The sequence below is a fragment of the Choloepus didactylus genome, chromosome 3, assembly GCF_015220235.1.
Source record: "Choloepus didactylus isolate mChoDid1 chromosome 3, mChoDid1.pri, whole genome shotgun sequence".
NCBI classification, from domain to species: domain Eukaryota; kingdom Metazoa; phylum Chordata; class Mammalia; order Pilosa; family Megalonychidae; genus Choloepus; species Choloepus didactylus.
The window spans coordinates 152918108-152937354 of NC_051309.1; the positions used below are offsets into that span (position 1 = coordinate 152918108).

General features: G+C 39.7%; 1 protein-coding gene across 1 annotated transcript in view; it reads right to left on the reverse strand.

Annotated features, from left to right (window-relative positions):
* Positions 1-19247, reverse strand: part of MAML3 (mastermind like transcriptional coactivator 3) — a 440660-nt gene that overhangs the window by 199409 nt on the left and 222004 nt on the right.

Sequence of the window (19247 nt, forward strand, 5' to 3'; positions counted from 1 at the left end):
CATTTGCCAAGTTAAAACACAAGTTATAAAAACAAACATAAAACCTTTCTCTTGTTGCCTGTTTCTTCTTTTCTCTTTAAAACATACCTCCAGATTTTGTTAAAATTCACCTACATGTATCCTAGTAAAAGCGTAGGAAAAGAGCTGTGACTGTGGTTGTTTTGTAAAGAAAAAAATCCAGAGATAAATTCTTAAAATTTTTTTACAAGTAAAGCATCCAGTTAACAATCTCTCCCCGCCCCCCCTCCCCATAGTTGCTCACATTAAAAAAAAGCATTCAGACTTTGGCTTTTCATAAAAGACATATAGCAAAAGTCTCGCTCTTCCAAAATTCCAAAGCAATTTCACAATAATAATGAAATGAGGGAGGAAATGGTTTTGTTAAGGTCTTGTAAACAATCACCCCATGTTGCTACGTGGAGTAGCTTTACAAATTATAAAGGGCTTTGCAAAAATTAGTTCATTCATTCAACACATGCTCACTAAGCATCATTTATGCACCAGGCCCTACGTGAGAAGCCGGGGAGGCAAAGACGAATAAGGCACAGTCTGCCTGGAAGAGCTCACAATAGAGGGAGACAGTTATTATTATTATTCATTATAATGTGGCTAGGCTTTCCATGCCCTCTTCCTACCTCCAGCCCCAGGAACCTTGGTTTTAATTCACACAGAACCATACTGTAGGGAGAAAAAAAGAGAAAATGACCACAGTAAATCCTGTAAAGGTGGCAGGTCTCTCCAGAAATATAGCTACACTGCAAGTCGTAAGACCTCCTCTAAACTAAGGGCAAGGAAAGAACAGAACACAGAAAATGTCTGCCAAACTGTACCAACCCTAACCACAACAAACATCTGGAACTAAATTACAGAAATCCAAATTTAATTGGGAGAGAAATCTATATAGATTTACAAATTTAAAAAGTTAAATGAACATAGTCAAAAGCACCTTTCTCTCCGTATCTTTTTCTTCAGAATTGCCCCAGAGTATCACTGAAAGACATTACCTTCAGCTCCGTGAGGTAATGGAGATTACCATTTGAGGTTTCATAGGCAAAGAGATACAAGTCTGAAATTGATAACCGAATTTCCACATATTTTGGTTTCAACTCAGATGAGCCAACTCTAATACAGAACTCAAGTTTCCTGATGTGATTTTTATGCCTGCTTAAAACCAGTGGCTGAGGAGAAAAGTACATACACAGTAAATCTAAAATCATTCAATTACGTTAAGTCAACTGGGAGGCTTATATTTACCCAGAATAGGCATTTGACTCCCATATTACAAAGACATGCAAATGACTCCCATGTTGCAAAATCATTCTGGATAGTTTATTACTCGGTTCTCTGTTGCTGGAAGAGCAAGGAGAAAGGCTCGAGTTTGATCAGGAAAACACTGCATTTGCAGCTGGCAACATCAGCACGTTAACACAGCCTGTATGGAAGGGGAAAATTCAACCCCTCTTTGTATGCATATTCATGCTGCAAAACCACCCAAGTTAATTTCCTTCAGTTAATTAAGCCAGTTTCTTTATTAGCAAAGGAGGATGACCAAGTCTAGTCTATATCTCATGATTCACAGATTGGTGAGGTTAGCTGGCCCTGTCTGTATTTTAAACACAACTTTCGGATGAGAGTCTCACAGAACCTGTATGGCCAGAACTACCCTACGTGGTATTTAGATCTGCTTTTACTACTGTTTAACCAAGGATTCTCTCAGACATGTCCGTGTAAACGACCATTCAAGTCACTAACTGCTAAATTCATTTCAGAGATTTCTGTGTGTATGAGCCCAAGGCACTGTATTAGATACTCCTCTCAGAGGCTAGGCGCTAAGCAGTCTCAGAGGGGTCCTCTGAACCAACCCCCCACCCGTGACACGGCACGTCTGCATGGAGGAAGGGGTCGTGGTAGACACACTCTGACCCGTTTTTTTTTTTTATTTTAAACAAAATATTGGTGATGATGAATGGTGGTGATGGAGACAATGAATTCCTTTGGAACCACTCTGGGATCTCGGTCCCAACCAGAATGAAACAATAAATTGAGAAAAAGGGAAGTAGCTGGAGAAAGAGAAGAGTTGGCGGATAGGGGGCTGGTGGTTAGGAATGCCACAGCTTAGTTTAAATACAGTATTTGATGACTGCTTTGTAGGACAAGGATTAGACTTAATCTTCGTAGCTCCAGAATACAGAACTAAGATCAATAGTTGGAAGTTATGGGGAGAAAGAATTAAGCCTCTACATAAGAAGGGACTTTTGTTTTAATTCGGTTTTATTGAGATATATTCACACGTCCTACAATCATCCACAGTGTACAATCAGTTGTTCACAGTAGCATCATAGAGTTGTGCACTCATCACCAAAATCAATTTTTGAACACTTGCATTACTCCCCCAAATTTAAATAAATAATGAATAATAATAAAAAAATAAAAACACAAGTAAAGAAGAACACCCAAAACATCCCATCCCTCATACCCTCTATTATTCATTTACTTTTTGTTCCAATTTTTCTACTCATCTTTCTATACACTGGATAAAGGGAGTGGGAGCCACAAGGTTTTCACAATCGCACAGTCAGACCGTGTAAGCTACATAGTTACAAACTGTCCTCAAAAAATCAAGGCTACCAGGTTGCAGTTCAACAGTTTCAGGTATTTCCTTATAAGAAGGGACTTCTGAAAACCGATTAGAGAAATTCAATTGAGAAAGGACTCCCTTGTGAGGCTAACGAGCTTCCTGTCCCTTGGAGTTTTCCTACCATGGCTAGATGTTCATCTGTCAGGGATTTGTAAAGGGGATTCTTTATTGGATGTAAGGTTGGAGAAAATGACCTCTATGATTCCTTCTAATTCCATGATCTATCTATTAAGGTTTTATAATGCTTATTAAAATTTATAGTTAAAGACCCATACAAGTATTCCTTTACTTTATAGATTAGATACTTGTAATGAATCATTTTATGAATAATCACTCCATTTTTCCATTTTTCTTGTTTTTCTTTATTAGAGAAGTTGTGGGTTTACTACATTTTGATTTTTATATATTTTTTCTTAAGATGGGAGAATCTCTATATGAAATGCTGTGGGCGTATTTCCAGCACATACTCCTGCCATTTCCTGCCTTTTCTGTGTCTCCACCGCCCCCATCAGAGTTCATGCCACCCTCCTCTCTCCACTGGAACTTGCTTTATCTTCCTACTGCTAACCTTGCTTTCCATCTTATCCCTCTCCAGTCTATTCTACATGAGCATCACAGAATAAACACTTAAAAACGTTAATCAGGTCATGTCATTTTCTGTCTCGAGCCTGTCTATAGATTTCTATTTCTCTTAGAGTCAAACTCATAATCCTGGTCTACAAGGAGCTGGATGACCTGCTCCTGCTGATGTCTCTAAGCTCATTTCATGCTACACTCTCCTCTACTCCAAGCCACACTGGCTTCTTCTCCTGCTCTTTTCTTCTTCTCTGTCTGCAGTGACTGCTCCCTCTGTGTGGAATGTGCTCCTCCCAGCTCCTTGCTGGGCTGCCTCATTTTCATCCTTCAGGTTTCGGCTCTCATAGCTCCTGAGAAATGCTGCCCATGACCCCCTGTCTCAAATACCTGCACCTCCCACTGTACTCTATCATACCACCCTGTTTTGTTTCCTCCATACCACTTATCACAATGTATAATCATCTTACTTATTTTTTACTTGGTGTTGTCTTCCTCCCATCTTTGAGTGTAGGCTCTATGAAGATAAGTACCTAGATCGTGATGTTCACTATTGTCTCTTTCTCCTATCTCTAGGGTAGGGTTTAGCACATGGTTGGTGGTCAAGGTCACATTTTGGGGATGAACAAATGAATGATTGTGTAAGCAAGTCTGTTCAGTTTTGGGGTAGTGTGTGAACTTGTTCTCTTAGACTGCAGGCATGAATATGTTTACTTGCTGCCTCATCATCTTACCTAAGACAGCTCTGGGCATATAGCAGAACCCTGAAGAGAATTTTGGATCAACCCCAAGAAGCTCACAGTAATTTAAAAGGCAAAGATTAGATAGAATGTTCTTTTTCACTGAAGAGAGAAAACATTGCCCATGCCTCTGAGCATCCCTTATATGTACAGTGAAGTAAAATCCTAAAGATGAAAAGGACGGGTCTGTAAATCTAGGGTAGTGTGTCTTTTTCTCTGTAAGGCTCTCAGAAAAAAATATTCTGGCAATGAGGAACAGGAGATGTTGGAATGGGTTACTGAGGAGGTGGTATAATCTCCTTTTCTGGAGATCTTTAAAAATAGAACAGCCATCTGGGGATGATTTAGATATGGTCTTCATTGAAGAAGGGGAATGGAAGGGTTTGGAATGAAAGTTCTCTCTGAGTCCCCTTTTATCCTTGATTTTCTGGTATTTCCCTTCAAAATTTTATTCATGACAAAAACTTGAAAGGAGCAGGGACTCACTTTTTTTAAAAATAATGGAAAGCTTAATCTCATTTTATTTTGAACTGTAATTCTGCTGTGTCACTATCCTTTTTTCCCCAAGTAGGCAATTTGGATGTCAAAATTTTTTTGTCATGGAGAAAGTTTGGATGAAACTTAGCTTGCACTCTCTCATTTCTGGAAAGGAAAGCAAAGGAATTTAAGATGGAAGAGTTTGGGTGATGGGAAATGACAGTCTGAAGAGTACAAATCTATGTGCAGGTCCTTTCCACCGAAAAGGACTTAGGGAAAACAGTTAATACATGGAAAAACAGGCCAGGCTCTCTCCTCAGTGTTTCACAACACAGACCTGTTGCAGTTGCATATAGAAATTAAGCCCTAGAGGTCTCACCTACTGTTTATAACTATTGAATTTTCACTCTTTTGGATGGGATCAGGCTTGGGAAAGTTGACATGTAAACAACATGCAGTATATTTTTCTTATATTTGGTTAGGAAATTATAGCAATTGAGTTGTTTTCTAACTTTGTTCTTATGACTCTTGCTTGATTTGGCCAAGCTGCGTAGTCAAAAGAATAATAGATTTTAATAGAGATAAGGCTGAATTTTACTATTCTAACTATAGAGGTTACACTGTAAAAAGCCTTGTTAAAGTGTCTCAGCAGTATCTGTATGCCATGATTACTTTTTTAACCTAAATGAACTTGGTTGTGATTATCAAATACATTTATTTTTAAATGTTCATTACAAGCCCCACTATACACAACAAATTAATGGCCAATATGACTATAATTTTTTTTTCCAAAAGGAACACAATCAACTTTCAATGACAACATTAACTTTTTTGCCCTTCTGTAAGTTAATGAATAATCGATATTTTTATCTAATAGTGTGTTAGGTCATAAAGTGTAACCATAGAAGTCTTCACAAGCCACATTTGAAAACTGGCCTTGTCACTTTTTATATTAACCAATTACACATGCTCCTATATTTGCCCAGTGATCCCAAGATGATGGTTGGGTGTCTATATGTACCAGTCTCTGTGGAGAATGTGCGTGTGTGCACTTACGCTAGAAACAGAACCTGAAGGCTACAAATTCACAGAAAGAAAATTCTAAGGTGGAAGTAAGAACTGAAAACAAAAGGGCAGGCATGGGATATTCTTAAAGAACATTAACATGAATTACTTTACGGGGGCCTTCATAACACAAAATCCACACACTGCTGTGGTTTGGTATATCATGTTACATAACTATTTGCTAAGGTGGTTACTATCTACCTTTTATTAATGGATGGAATTTACATATTTGTCCAAGCCTTTCAGAAACATCTGATCTTTAAACAGAGAGGAACCCAAATGTCTGCAGGGTAGTTGCAATTTCTACCGAACATGATTCCAACTTTTCCTCCTATTAGACTCCAGACCCAGCACTGGAGTGCCTGGGATTACTGCCTGGAATGAGTGAGGTGCAGGAGACGAGCTCTGTGCTACAGAGCTGAAGCACAGGGAGATTGAACCCTTTAGATGAAGACCAGACTGGTTTTGGCCCACACTTGGTCAGACCTGAAGAGAGTAAGCTCTTGAACACAGCCTTCTGCTTTATAAGCTTCCCTTTGTTCCACTCACACCAACATGGGCAGGTGGGAACAGCCGAGAATTCAGTCCTCCCAAACCCCCCTGGTAGAGCCTCCTCCCTCTCTTTTCTTCTCTTTTCTCCTCATTTTCCCTCCCTCCTCTCCCAACAACTGTTCCCTAGACCTATGCTGCCCTGGTTAATCCTAGGAAGCTTCCAGAAGCCCCAGCTGAACTCAGTGGGTCAGTGACACATTCTCTGGGAGATCTGGGGTGAATCTGGAGCTAGTTGTGTTTTCTGTCCCCACACTGCCTGGGTTCCAGGCTTTCCAATGGTTTGCAGTTAAATCCCACAATTTCTCTTTTCCATCTTCCGGTCTACTGGTCAACTTTCTTCCCTCTCCATTGCTTGCTGGTACATTTTAAATCTGGTCACTCTGTTATTCACAAACTACAGTTTTCAGTCTCACTCACTCTCCTGTGTTCACTAGTGCTCCTTTGGGGATTTTCTCACAGCATTTCCTCACAAATTCAACACCACTCTCTCAGTGCAAAACAAGCATTGGGAGCTTGCTGGGGCTTGCAAAAAAGAAAAAAAAAAGACCCTGCTGCTTTTCCAAAGCCCTTGCTCCTGCACTGCAAATGTTAACGCTGATCTGCGGGGAGATTGCAATTCTAACATAATGAGATATTAATGAGCTTTGCACATGTCCCTAGCCACAACACTTCTCTCTCCCTCCCCCTTCTTCTCTGTCTTCCACAAATCTAAGGAGAATTTCTCTGACACTACAATTCCTCCACTTCCACTTCCACCTGACCCCTCCCACTCCAGTGCCCCAACTGCCCTGCTCCCCTTAAGCTGCCAGCACTACAGAGCACCAAATGGGCTGGCACTGCCTTGTTTCCTGGCCTAATGGATGCTTGTTTAAACACTGGAGCTGTTTGCATTGCTGCGGCTCACTGCATGTTAAACACGGTCCTCTGAAACCCTATGCCAATCCAATAAAGGTATCAGCAGTTCAGTGTGGGGAGGCAATTACTATATGGTCCCAAGTGTGCCTTCTAAGCTCTAGGAAGGAAAATTTGATCGAACAACTAAAAGGAAAATCTGATTCGGCTCAGCATCACGTGGAGGACACAAGGCTTAACTGCAGCCAGGTCTGTGGAGGGCAGAGGGAAATCAATCGACCAGCTAGGGAGAGCAACTGCACATTGTTAACAGGGCTTGAAGCCAGCCAGATAGTCTTACTGTGTCTCTGGCATTTGTTGAAAGACCCCTGCCTGTCCTCCCACTTCTCCCTTTTTTATTCTTTCATCTTTTTGTTTTATTCCAAGGGGTATACTTATTTATTTTTTAAAGACAAACTGCTATCCTTCTTAGCACCTACCAACTCTCATTCACCTTTAATTCCTTAAGTACTCAAATAACAAATTGGCTTTTCTTGTGCAAGATCATTACCATATCAAAGGCAAAAGAAAGACACAGAGCAAAAATGACAGGGATAATATACAGCCAGAGAGAAGGAAGGTGCTTCAGAGAGAATGGTGAGTCCTTAACCTCAAGCAATGGTAACAGTTGATTAGGCAATGGGTTGGTTTTCTGCCTTAGCTAAGTCAGAAAAATCAGGGGAATCAGACATATGATTTAAATTCATTTCTCACCCAGGAAGGGAAAAGTGAATCCTGTCCTCTGTTTTTAAGTTCTGGACCTTAAAAGACATGGGGCTTAAGTTACGGGTAGTAGATTTTCTGTTACTTTTCTCTCTTTTTCATTTAAAAATCTGCTCCAAAATGGCCCTTCTTTCCTGAGGAAGAGTGAGAACGCAGCAATGTATGTGTCTGGCAACACTGAGAAATGCTATACACAATGCTCACTGGGGCGCCATCCGTTTACCAGGAATTTTGCCAAATCCCTGTCTATTCTCAGAGCTTCCTGGCACAGGGGACACTGCAAAGATGGAGTCAGAGGGCTGCCATCAGCATTAGCCAGCAGGAGCTCCTAGCTAACGTGTCTAAGGATGAAGCTGTCCTCACACCAGAGTGCGGGGCCGGGTGGGGGAGGGTAAGTGGTGGGAGTATCTGAAATCTCACGTGATCCCTTATACCCGAATGTCGAGAGGTGACATGAACTCTGTCCACGATGGAGTTCCAGAAGGATAATTAATACACTGAAACTTTTTAAATCTATACGCATATTTTTGGGCCCATAGACCAGCACACACTGAGTTCCCAGACTCGCCTTTTTGTTACTCACTGCACTCACTTAGGAGTGAGTTAGGAAAAACTCCAGCTCCCACACCCCAGGCTCCAGTGGGGGTGAGGAAGGCAATCAAGCAGTGCAGCAACACCTGGTAAGCTGCATAACTCCTTCTGGGGGCCACTGACCCTTCCACCTGCTTCTGTCACTAACTGGGAAAGAAAGACAACACTTGGTGGATGGCAATCCTCAATACCCCTAAGGACTGATGTCAGGTCAAGTGTTGCCGATTTTACATAAGCCACAAATGGTCCATTGTGTTCGCCTTGCTTTCCTATGTTAACATTCATGGGATGGCCTCATTTCTTGGGCCTGGAAAGACGGGTGAGTGCTTTTGATAAAATTCCTTATGAAAATTATCACAAATGTCTTGTTTGTCCTGCATCACTGGGGAATGAGGTGTTCCACTTAAGTTAGTTTGTGTGTAACTGGGGCTACCTGTTAAAAAAGACAAAACAATTGAAAAAATTTTTAAACCTTTGCAATAAAAAGCTTTCTAAAAATATTTGGATACTTCCCTAGTTTATTATAAGGTAGGTACTTAATGTTTTTTGATTAACTCAGGGTCAAAGTTACTGACCCTGTTACTGCTTATAGGTCTGCTGTTTAGTTTCTTTGAATGGAGGAAAACAGCTAGTTATTTGATTACCAGCTACTTTTATTAGGAAGGAAGAGAACCTTGGAAACAATTATAGACCAATACATCCATGAGACTCATTTATAACCCTGTCTGGAGATACCATGTGGTAGGAGGAATTATGTACCCTAACAAACACATAATCTTAATCTGAGTCCCTGGGGGTGTGAAACCATTAAACCATTGTAAGTAGGACCTTTTAAAGATGTTTTTAGTTGTGGCATGGTCCAACAGAATGAGTGTGGGTCTTAATCCACAGCTAGAAACCTTATAAAGAGAAGAAACCAGAAGTTAGTAGTTGAAGGCCACAAGGAGAAACCGGAAGTCAGTGGAAACCAGAAGAGGGGATGAAAAGGAGAGGACATTGCCAAGTAATATGTGATGGGAGGCAGAGCTACAAGCCGGGGAACTCCAAGGACTGCAGGCAGCCAGCACCAGAACCTTATATTTAGGGGAGAAAGCAAGTCTTATTGAGCTCTCGATTTTGGATTTCTAGCCTCAAAACTGCGAGCCAATAAAATCCTGTAGTTAAGCCAACACCAGTTTATGTTATTTGTGATAACAGCTCTGGAAAACTAAGACACACCACCTTACCATATTACCTGAGTATAAAGTCGATAGGAATGCTAAATCTATTTCAATACAAGGCATGAACTCTCCCCATCTCCACTCAGCAGAAACAGAACATTTTAATTTCTTTTTCTTTCTGGTGTTTTAAATATCACCAAAATTGATACTGACCCCAAACTTCTCCAACCTACTCTCTTTTCTTTCCCCAGACACAGAAACTCATGAAAATCCCTGTGCTCCCATAATGCCATTCTAATCCAGAGATAGAAGCTGAATCGAAATGAAATCACATAAAGAAATTCTATTCCAATGATGGAAAAATGTGGTAAAAAAATACTTTGTTAATAGCAATTCTGAGATGATCGAAGCAGAGGCAATCCCGGATGTACATAAGGGTATTTCTCTGCTTTTGATTGCTTTTTTTGCATGTACATTAAGAGGCTATTTTAACTCAAAAGATATAAAGAGCTATCTCTATGAAATATTTACTTTTCATAGCATTTGCCTAAATACTTTTTCTCCTTTTTCTAATTTGTAACACATGAAATGTTCTTCCATGTGAACACCTTGAACTGAGGTGTTTTAATTCTCTTAAACTGAATCAAGAAAGAAACCAAGAAAGGCATTCTATCCTTCTTGCCACCATGAAATAAAAATCTTATCCTATTGGAAAACTGTTAAATGATTGTTGAGGGTTGAATCATGTCACCCACAAAAGACATGTTCAGTTCCTAAGCTTCCCCACCCCAGTTCTGTGGAGGTGCATCCATTTGTAAATAGGACCTTTGAAGATGTTATTATTAGGTATGGTGTGGACTCATTTGTGAATAAGATCTTTGAAGATCCTATTTATATGAGGCCAAACTGAATCAGGGTGGGCCTTAATCCATACGACTGAAGAAATCGGGATGCAGCCTGTCAGCAGAAGCCAGAAGCTCAGCAGAAACCAGAGGGGCAGATTAAAGAAGTGAGAGCTCACCAGGGATGGAAGATTGCCCAAACACTACAGATTCCGGGAGAAAGGAAACCCTTCCACTACCCTGACGTTGGACTTCTAGCCTCCAAAAGCATGAGACAATAAATTCCTGTTGTTCAGGCCAATCAGTTTGTGTATTTTCAACATCTGAATAAGATACTGAATAAGAAGGCAAATGTTCCATTGTTTCACTCCAACTACTACCTCTAAAGGACGTGTGGTTTCCCACTTTGATATCCTACTTGAATACAGATGTAAACAATCTTTCTTCCCCTCAGGAAGCTAGCATCTTATTCATCTACTACCTTCACTAAAAATAGTTACTGTCCTCTCATTTCAGTATCCATTTAGATCATGACTTCTGAGAGCAAAAAGTGCTAGAATACTCTGCTAGGAATAAAACCTGAGATTCCTAAACCTGAGTTACTGATGACTGAAAAATCCAGCTTAACAACTGGTAGAACTCTGGTTTAGTGACCTTCCATTAACCTTTTCATTCTGTGTTTAGCAACATAGAAGCTAATCAGCAAAACATGATTTCAGCTTCCCTTAGAAGAATTAGACCTTTAGAACAAAAAGTGATTGTGAGATTGTGGCAAAAGCATAAATTAAATTTTGGACCCCTAAGCAAAACACTGAAAGGGGCCTGTTTTTCATTAACCACTCCCAGAAAGACCTCAATCTACATTGTTCAAAAGGGGTGGGAGAGAGGAAATTTTGTGGGTCCCTGCACTGGAGCGGTTGCTCTTCTTGGTGGGATGAAGTGGCCAAGCAACAGGTGCTATTCAAAAACCAAGAATATAAAAATAAATATGAAAGAAGTATAGAACTGGGAACCAACCAGCACTGTCACCTGCACCCTCATATGGAGAAAACAGTAGAGTCTATAGACGGAGCCTAATTTTAGGTACTCGCATTTGCCCTTCCCTTGGAAGATACACCTGTTTGATCAAGAACAAGTTCTTCAAGACTTTATTATATTCCACTTTTCTTTATGTTTGAAAATTCACAAAATAATAAATGCATGCCAACTGGTTCACTGGAAAAGGAGAATGCATAGAGGGCAAAGGAAGTAAATATTTCAACAGTCCAATCGTCTTGAGATTGTGTTCTGCCGAGTCACAATGCAAGAAATGGGAGGACAGAGAAAGCACAGATGCAATGATGGCTGCCTCCTGTCTTGCTCAAAGAACTGGGGGGCACAGGATGATGGGCAGGTTAGGAAAGGAGAAAATGCTGCTGCCTGCATCATGTTTGCAGGAGAGGTTTCAGAAAGAGGCTCCATCAGCTTGAAAATCCAAACATCTATATACACAGAGGGCATAAAGTCTACATTTTTTGACTTGAAGGGAAAACATTTTCATAGGCTGTTAGACCCACCGATCTGGAAACAAGTGGAGCAAGAGTTGTAAGCACAGCAAGGAGTTGAGAAGAAAGAATAAAAAGGTTATTTGACTGCTTCACTTTCTTTGAACATACTTTGGATCCTCATTAGTTAAGGAAACGTCAATAATATTAATAACTAATAGCCTCCTTTTTTTAAAAAAATTATTTTAAACTATTTTTTGACTTACATTAAAGTTGCCAAAATACTATACTATTTCCCCCTTTTATCCATTCTTATCCTTTACTTACTTCCCTTATTGATAAGCCCTTAATGCTTCTTCCCTTAATGTTAACACCTTACAAAATAATAGCGTAATTACCAAGAACAAGAAATTAACATTCATACACTATTACTTAAACTGCAGACCTTATCAGAATTTCAACGTTTTTTCCACTAACGTCCTTTTTCTGTTGCAGGATCCTATCCAGGATTCCCCATTGCATTAGCAGTTATTTCTCCTTTGTCTCTTCCAGTCTGTAGCAAATTCCTCAGTCTTTCCTTGCCTTTCTTGCTCTCGACGCTTTTGAAGAGTATTGATCAATTATTTGTAGATGGCCCTCAATTTGGTTTGTGTGATGTTTCTTCATGGTACGGATGAAGCTATGCATTTTTAACAGGAATACAACAAAAATGATGTGTCCTTCTCACTGCCTCATCTCCAGGGGTTTATGATGTCAGTTTGTCTTATTACTGGTGATGTTTCTCTAGATCACTTGGTTAGATTGGTGTCTGCTGGTTTCTCCACTATAAAATTACTATCTTTCCCTTTATAGGAAATAAGTATCTTTGGGGAAGATATGTTGAGACAATACAAATCCTGTTTCTCCTCAAACATTTGCCCACTACTTTTACCATTTGTCTGTGGATCTTGTCTGCAAAAATTCTTACCATGGTGTTTGCTTAATGGTGATTTTCTTTCCCATTTTCCTTCTACATTTATTTAATTGGAATTCTACTTAATGAAAAGCTGCCCCTTTCTCCCTTTTTATTTCTTTTGATTAGTTATTTGTATCAGTGTGGACTTGTGGATATTTGTTTTATTCTATGGATTAAAATACAATACTATCATTTTCTTTATTTTGTTGCTCAAATTGTTCCTGCTTTGGCTATTGGGAACACCTTTAGGTTAACTCCTGGTTCTTTTGACAAGCCTCTGTCTTTATTTGAGCATTTTCTTCTTTTCTGGCATTATAAGAAGTTCCAGGCTCATTTTGTATTTTCCCTGCCCTAGCCCTGGTATCAGCTACTTCTCCAAAGAGACCTGGTTCCTTTTATTGGAGAGAAATAAATTACTGTGGGGGTACAGGGTAAGGAGAAATGCATTCCTACTGAAGGAATAAGGAAAGACTACATATAGAAGCTGTGGATCATTAAGGATGGACAAGGTTTGGATCTGCAAAGATTAAGGGAAGCACTTCTGGAAAGGGAACAGTTTGAACAAAAGTGTGGGAGGTAGGAAGAGCAAGGCAAGGCATGGAAAGGAAACCGAGATAGCTGTGTCTGGGTGGAGTATAGAACATATGAGGGGAGCATGGTGGCTGGAGCTGGGTCATGACGCTCCATGAACATCTGGCTAAGGTGGAATTTGGGCTTTGTTCAGTGTGTCATGGAGAGCCCCTGAGAGTTTGTGAGCAGGAAAGTGGCCTGACAGGAGTGGCATAATGGGACATAGAATGTAGGATGGATTTGAGGGACAGGGAAAAATCTCTGGGTGAGAGAAATCAGCCTGGAATCTACTGAAATAGGGGAACAGCGAAAGTGTGAATTAGAACAGGTACAACAGGTACAGAGAAAAGATATATTTGAGGAGCAAAATCAACAATAGTTGGCAAAAGAAAAGTATCAAAGGTAACTTCAGGATTTCAAGGGAATATACTAAAAACTACCAGAGTTCGAACTAAGATATAAGCAAGATGGTGGGAAGCTGACCAACAGCTCCCAAAGTGCAGAATTGAGATAGATCACTTCCTTGTGACTATTTTAGTGCTTTGTTAAAGATGGACATGAAAGCAAACTTTATATTAAACAGTGTTGTGCTTTTTAGCAGCAATGCTAAATCTCCAATTGGAAGGAAATTGCAATAAGAAGTCTAATGAAATTTCTAGATGATAATGAAGTTAAATTTACCTGTGGTGCTGGTTAGCCATTGGCATTGAAAATCACCACATGGCAATATTTCCTTTGAAGTTAGATAGCACTCTCTAAATTAGAAATTGCTCACATTTTTTGGACTATGACTAGGCTGCTATTAAAACAGAGCCATATAACTTCACTCACCAGGGAGTTTTAGAACACTGAAGTTAGAACAAAACCATTGCAGCTACTCTATTAATGTTGTATCACTATTCAGATGTGATAAGTTTATTTCAGGGAACAGCATAAACTCAAATATACTAGCCTCTATACAATCATGACAATACTTACTAGTTAGTACATAATGCACAGGCACAGGCTGTGCTTCCCGGGAGAATTTTTGAAAAGTCAACTGTGGCTATGCCACAGTCTCTGGTTCTTAAGTTACTTTAAAGGATGAAAGCAAAAGGCTAAATTTGTTCATCTGATTTGCAAGATGCTAGATAAGTTATCCATACCACCCAACAACAGGAAGGTCAAAAGTGGAGGAAAAAAGAACAAGAAAGTTTTCTTCTATTAGCTTGCGAGGAAGTTGGTAACTGTAGACTCATCAGGCTATAAGGATGTCTGGCAATAGACGCCAGCCTGGCCAAGCCAAGTGACCTTGTGGGTTAACATCCACCATTGCGTACTCCTTCCCCCTTGTTGTAAGAGATGAGCAAATGTCAACACCGATTTAGACAATGTGTCCATTGCCCTCCAATGATTCTCACAGAATAAAGCTGTTAAAATGGTTCCTAGAGCAGACATTTTTCCTATAGAAATTTAGATAATTTTCATCAGAAAAAAAGAAGATGAAAAATTATGTAATTATGCTCTCCAGGAATATGAAAGTAAACACGTGGAAAATGGAAGCCAACTATTTTTCTTTTTCAGGGGAGTCAAAATGGACACATTGAAGGAAAGGCTTACAACATTTATAAAGGACAGACAGATGTTGGACATCAGTATAAGTTTCTAGGAAGAGTTTGTTCACACTAATTCATGCATGGATTTCACAAACACAGAGAGGAAGACTGCACTGAACTCTACGCATACAAAGATGGACCAAAGGCAAAGACGAAGGGGAACAGCTCCTGCTCTGAAGGAACTCAGAAGCTTTGAAGATACTAAACAGAAATTCCTCCAGAAATTAAGCTCCCTTATTACAAAGTTGCCACATTAAAAAACATATTTATGAATTAAGGTAAGCAGGGTTGGCAGGATTGAGGATTCAAAAACAAGAACTCAAACACAGTAGGAAGCACTAGTTAAAGGTAAAAAACTGTAACATGGTAAAGATACATTTTCATCACGGACCATCTCCCATTCCCCACCCCCCATACACTTCTCCCCTTAATGAGCTCTCCCGCTTCTCTATCTTTTAGGTATCCTCTTCTAAGTCCTTTTTCTTATGTTTAATTGTGGAGTAATCTGATACTAGACCTTCATAACCATTTACTGATTAATTATATTTAACATGTTGGTTACTTGGGTTATTTCTCATGTTACCTGTCAGTTGCTTACATGATTTTTTTAATTACTAATTTTGAAATTGAAGGCTTTGTCACGGCCTTAGGAATTTCGAGTCTTGGCTCATGGGGTGTGTATATTGGGAGTGGTGAGAAGGGCAGCTAAAGTCATATTTTTTAGTTTTCCTAAAACAGATATAAAGATATTAGGCAGAAGAGTTGGAAGGAAGGTAGAGCATGTTTTCTTCCTTTTCCTGGAATGAATGAGGTTGTGGCTTTTGTGTCCCAAGTTGTCATGAAGGAACTTCCACCACAAAATGAAAATCCCTTGATCGAAAATTATTAAGAATTTCAAGATTGTGAGAGCAGAGCATTAAACCAGTGTGGAGTCCTTCTGAGTGGGGAGCCTGTGTGACTGCACGGCTCTCACACCCACAAAGCTGGCCCTGGGCTCCTGGTGCCACGAGACCCTGCTCTTCTGCAGTTCAGGTCTCCACTTTGGGCTCTTTTGCCTTAGCTGCTTCATTTTTCCTTCCAAATATGTGAGATGTAGCAGCCTGAGTAAATCCATGGTTCTTGTAATGAACAGCAACCAACACAATGAAACACTGCTTGAACACAACAGGGTTCCCTAGGCCATTTCTTCTTCTAACTTTATGAAGACCTTCTAATCCTAGAACTGCAGAAACATTAAAATGTTTTCCAGTTCATGCTATGTTATTTTAAGTAATGCTTAATTATGTTTTTATGTTTTGATATCCTTTCAGATGTTTTAGACTGTCCCCATGTCTTCTCTAATTTTTTTTTTCTATTATGTTGACATTCCTGAGGACGTTAGTGTAGGTGAATGGCATGCATTTGCTTCATCAGGAGGTTTTACTATATTTTTCGAGTAGGATCAGCGAGCCTTGATCTTCCTCCTGCCTAAACCTCTGCACTTTATTCAACGACCCTCCCATGTAGTCTCCTTCAGTAAACCCCACTTCTGGAATAATTTTCTGGAACATGAAAGATACTTTAAAAAGTTAGAAATAATTTCCTATTTTGCATCATACCTTGAATAGTGTCTTGCCTGCCTTTCTTGGCTCAAATTCACGTAAGAAAAATATCATGTAAGTAAAAGGTACTCAGTTCTAATTTCTCACAATAGGATACTAACTTTCTCCTAGGCTCAGATTTTCATTGCATAATTTACACATTAGTTCCTCCCTTGTTTGGAAGTTTTTATTTGTATATTTTTTGGCATCTTACTAATTCAAACTAATGGGAATTGGGAATGTCATCATGTGGGAAGACTAAATTATAAAATAATATAAAAGATATTATGTTTGATTACTCTTAAGCTTATGCAGTACTTCAAGCCAAAGTTAACCAAGTGTCCTTTAGTTAACAGGGACTTGGGTCAGTTAAGTGACTTAATAAATAGACAAGGCTTATTTGTAATTAGCACATTGATTGTTTACATATAAATTAGCATTTTTTAAAGTGCCTGAGGGGAGTTGAAAAACAGCTTGTTAAGAGGTATTTAAAGCTGCAAATCATTTATTTCAACACTAATAGAAGCTATGTTCAAAGTCTTTGCTAGGCCAAGGAAACATCAACCAAAAGCCCAAATCATCAGAAACTCCAAATAAGTTTATCTGAACTGATGATGACCTTTATTTCTAGAAAAAAGTTACTAAAATTTCCTTTAAGTTGATCAACATACTTGACAAATTATTTTTTTTTCCTTTTTTTATTAAAATTTTTTTATTAAAAATCAAACAATAAAAAAAATTTCAAACAAAACCAAAACTAAAGGAATAAGAAAAACACATACTAAAATAACTACATTGTTTCCAAAATCTTCCTACCATACCCCAAGAAAATTAACAAACCAACGAATTATTGAAAAGCCAAGATACTCATAGAATTAATCTAAGTCTCAAACTCTTTCACCAGCAGTATTCTTTTCCCATATCTTCATTTTCAGGAAAATGACCAAATTCTGCAAGTTCTGAACATGAATCGCTGCCCTTCTGGTCACAGCTAACTGAACCAAGGACGAGCCCTTGATCCAAGGCAAGCCAACATGCGTTGTGTGATACAGGTTGGCTCGAAAGAATGAGCTTGGTCTGAAATCAGTTTGTGAACACAGACAAACAGATGCAGTTAACAGTGACAGCAGAAATGGAAAGACAATGACCTAGAGAGAGGCTGGGGCAGGATGAAGCACGTGAAAGCCAAGTTACAAATAAATTACTGGAGGAAACAAATGCTGGGGAAGAGAGAAAGGAAGGAAGGAAATAAAGAAGGAAGGGTAAGACATTGGGAGGGAGGGAAGGAGGGAGAAAGAGAGAGAAAAAGAAAGAAGGAGGGAGGTAGCAAGAAACAGAAAGAGAAGAGATACACACATAGACACACAGACAAGACAGATAACAGATGGAACACATGGCCCCTGGGAAGGAGAGGTAAGTCCCTAGAGATTCACTTTTTGGCTTTTCCACTCATGCCCAGCCCACAGGCTTCCATATAGCAAACCTTCTTAACATCTCAGGTAAACTCAATGTGTTGCTGCTCCTTACTCTATAACTGGTGGTCAAAAGAGACTAATTAAAACATTGAAAACATCTTCCCAGTAAGAGCAAAGGAGAGGGGTATGCGCCGGTGGGTTGGGGTGGGGGAGACCGATTGAGGATACACTTGACACATAAAACATTTTAACTAAGAAGGCTTCCTCCTTATAAATGTGAACTTGCTTAAATGTTTCTGTATTTTTACCCAGACAAAAACCACAAAAGGCTTTTTCTGGGATCTCAAGGCCTGGGTCATGCCAGAGAAAGCTGGCAGTGGCTGCTGCGTGCTGGGGCCTGATGTCAGGGCTGGTGGTGGAGGCTGTCATATCTCCTTTGATGTTCACAGTCAGGACAGCTTCCGCCAGCTAAACATTTATCTAATCCAATTTAGCCAATCAAACTTCAGGCCTGATAAATGGTTACAGTAACAGGCAGCTCTTAACCCAGAGTACCTTCTACTTCCTGAGGTTAGCCTGGGGTCTTATTTGAAAACAAGGAACTAGCACAGCTGGGAGGAGGAAATCCAGAGAAAGAGCGAGTATGTGTGTGTGTTGAGTGTGCATGTGTGTGAATATGTGTGAGTGTGTGGTATACATGTGTGTTTGTGTGAGAAAATGAGTATGTATGAATGTGTGTGTGAATGTGTCAGAGTGTGTAAACATGTGTGTGTGTGTGTTGAGAGGGAGAGAGAGAAGGAGGGGAAGAAATGGAGAAAAATGAAATGGGAAATGTGTGTGGAAATTCTCTTTTCCCAACTGGAAAGACATATTAACATGTAAAAAGTAACATGAATTGAGTCTTCAGTTTCCCATGCAAGAATGACGTCATTTTCCATTAATCAGAAAGCAGACGCCTCTCACCTTCCCCATATTGTTTCCGAAAAGGGGTATGGAAGTTGAATGAGGGTCTTCAGCTCTCCTATTTTTATGTGTTCCCACAGGTAAGTATGAGCCATGTGGCTCTCTCTACCTTTGGGTTAAAAGCATGCATAGCTAAGGGACCAAAGCTTCCAAAGGGATTAGGGAAAGAGCCCAAATTCAACTCTTAATGCATTCTCCTCTAAATGTCAAGGAAATCTGGTGGGCTGCTGCTGTTGTTTTTCTAAATCTCTTTGCCTGAACAACACTTTGTAACATACATGGAATGCAAGATTCTTTATATGCAGAGGGAATATAAGTCCTAAGGCACATAGCAATTTTCTGCTTGTTGAATCTTGTGCCTGGGTGGTTTCAACAAAGCCACATTTCCTTAACATCACCTAGTCCAATCTACAGAACAGACACTTCCATGCCA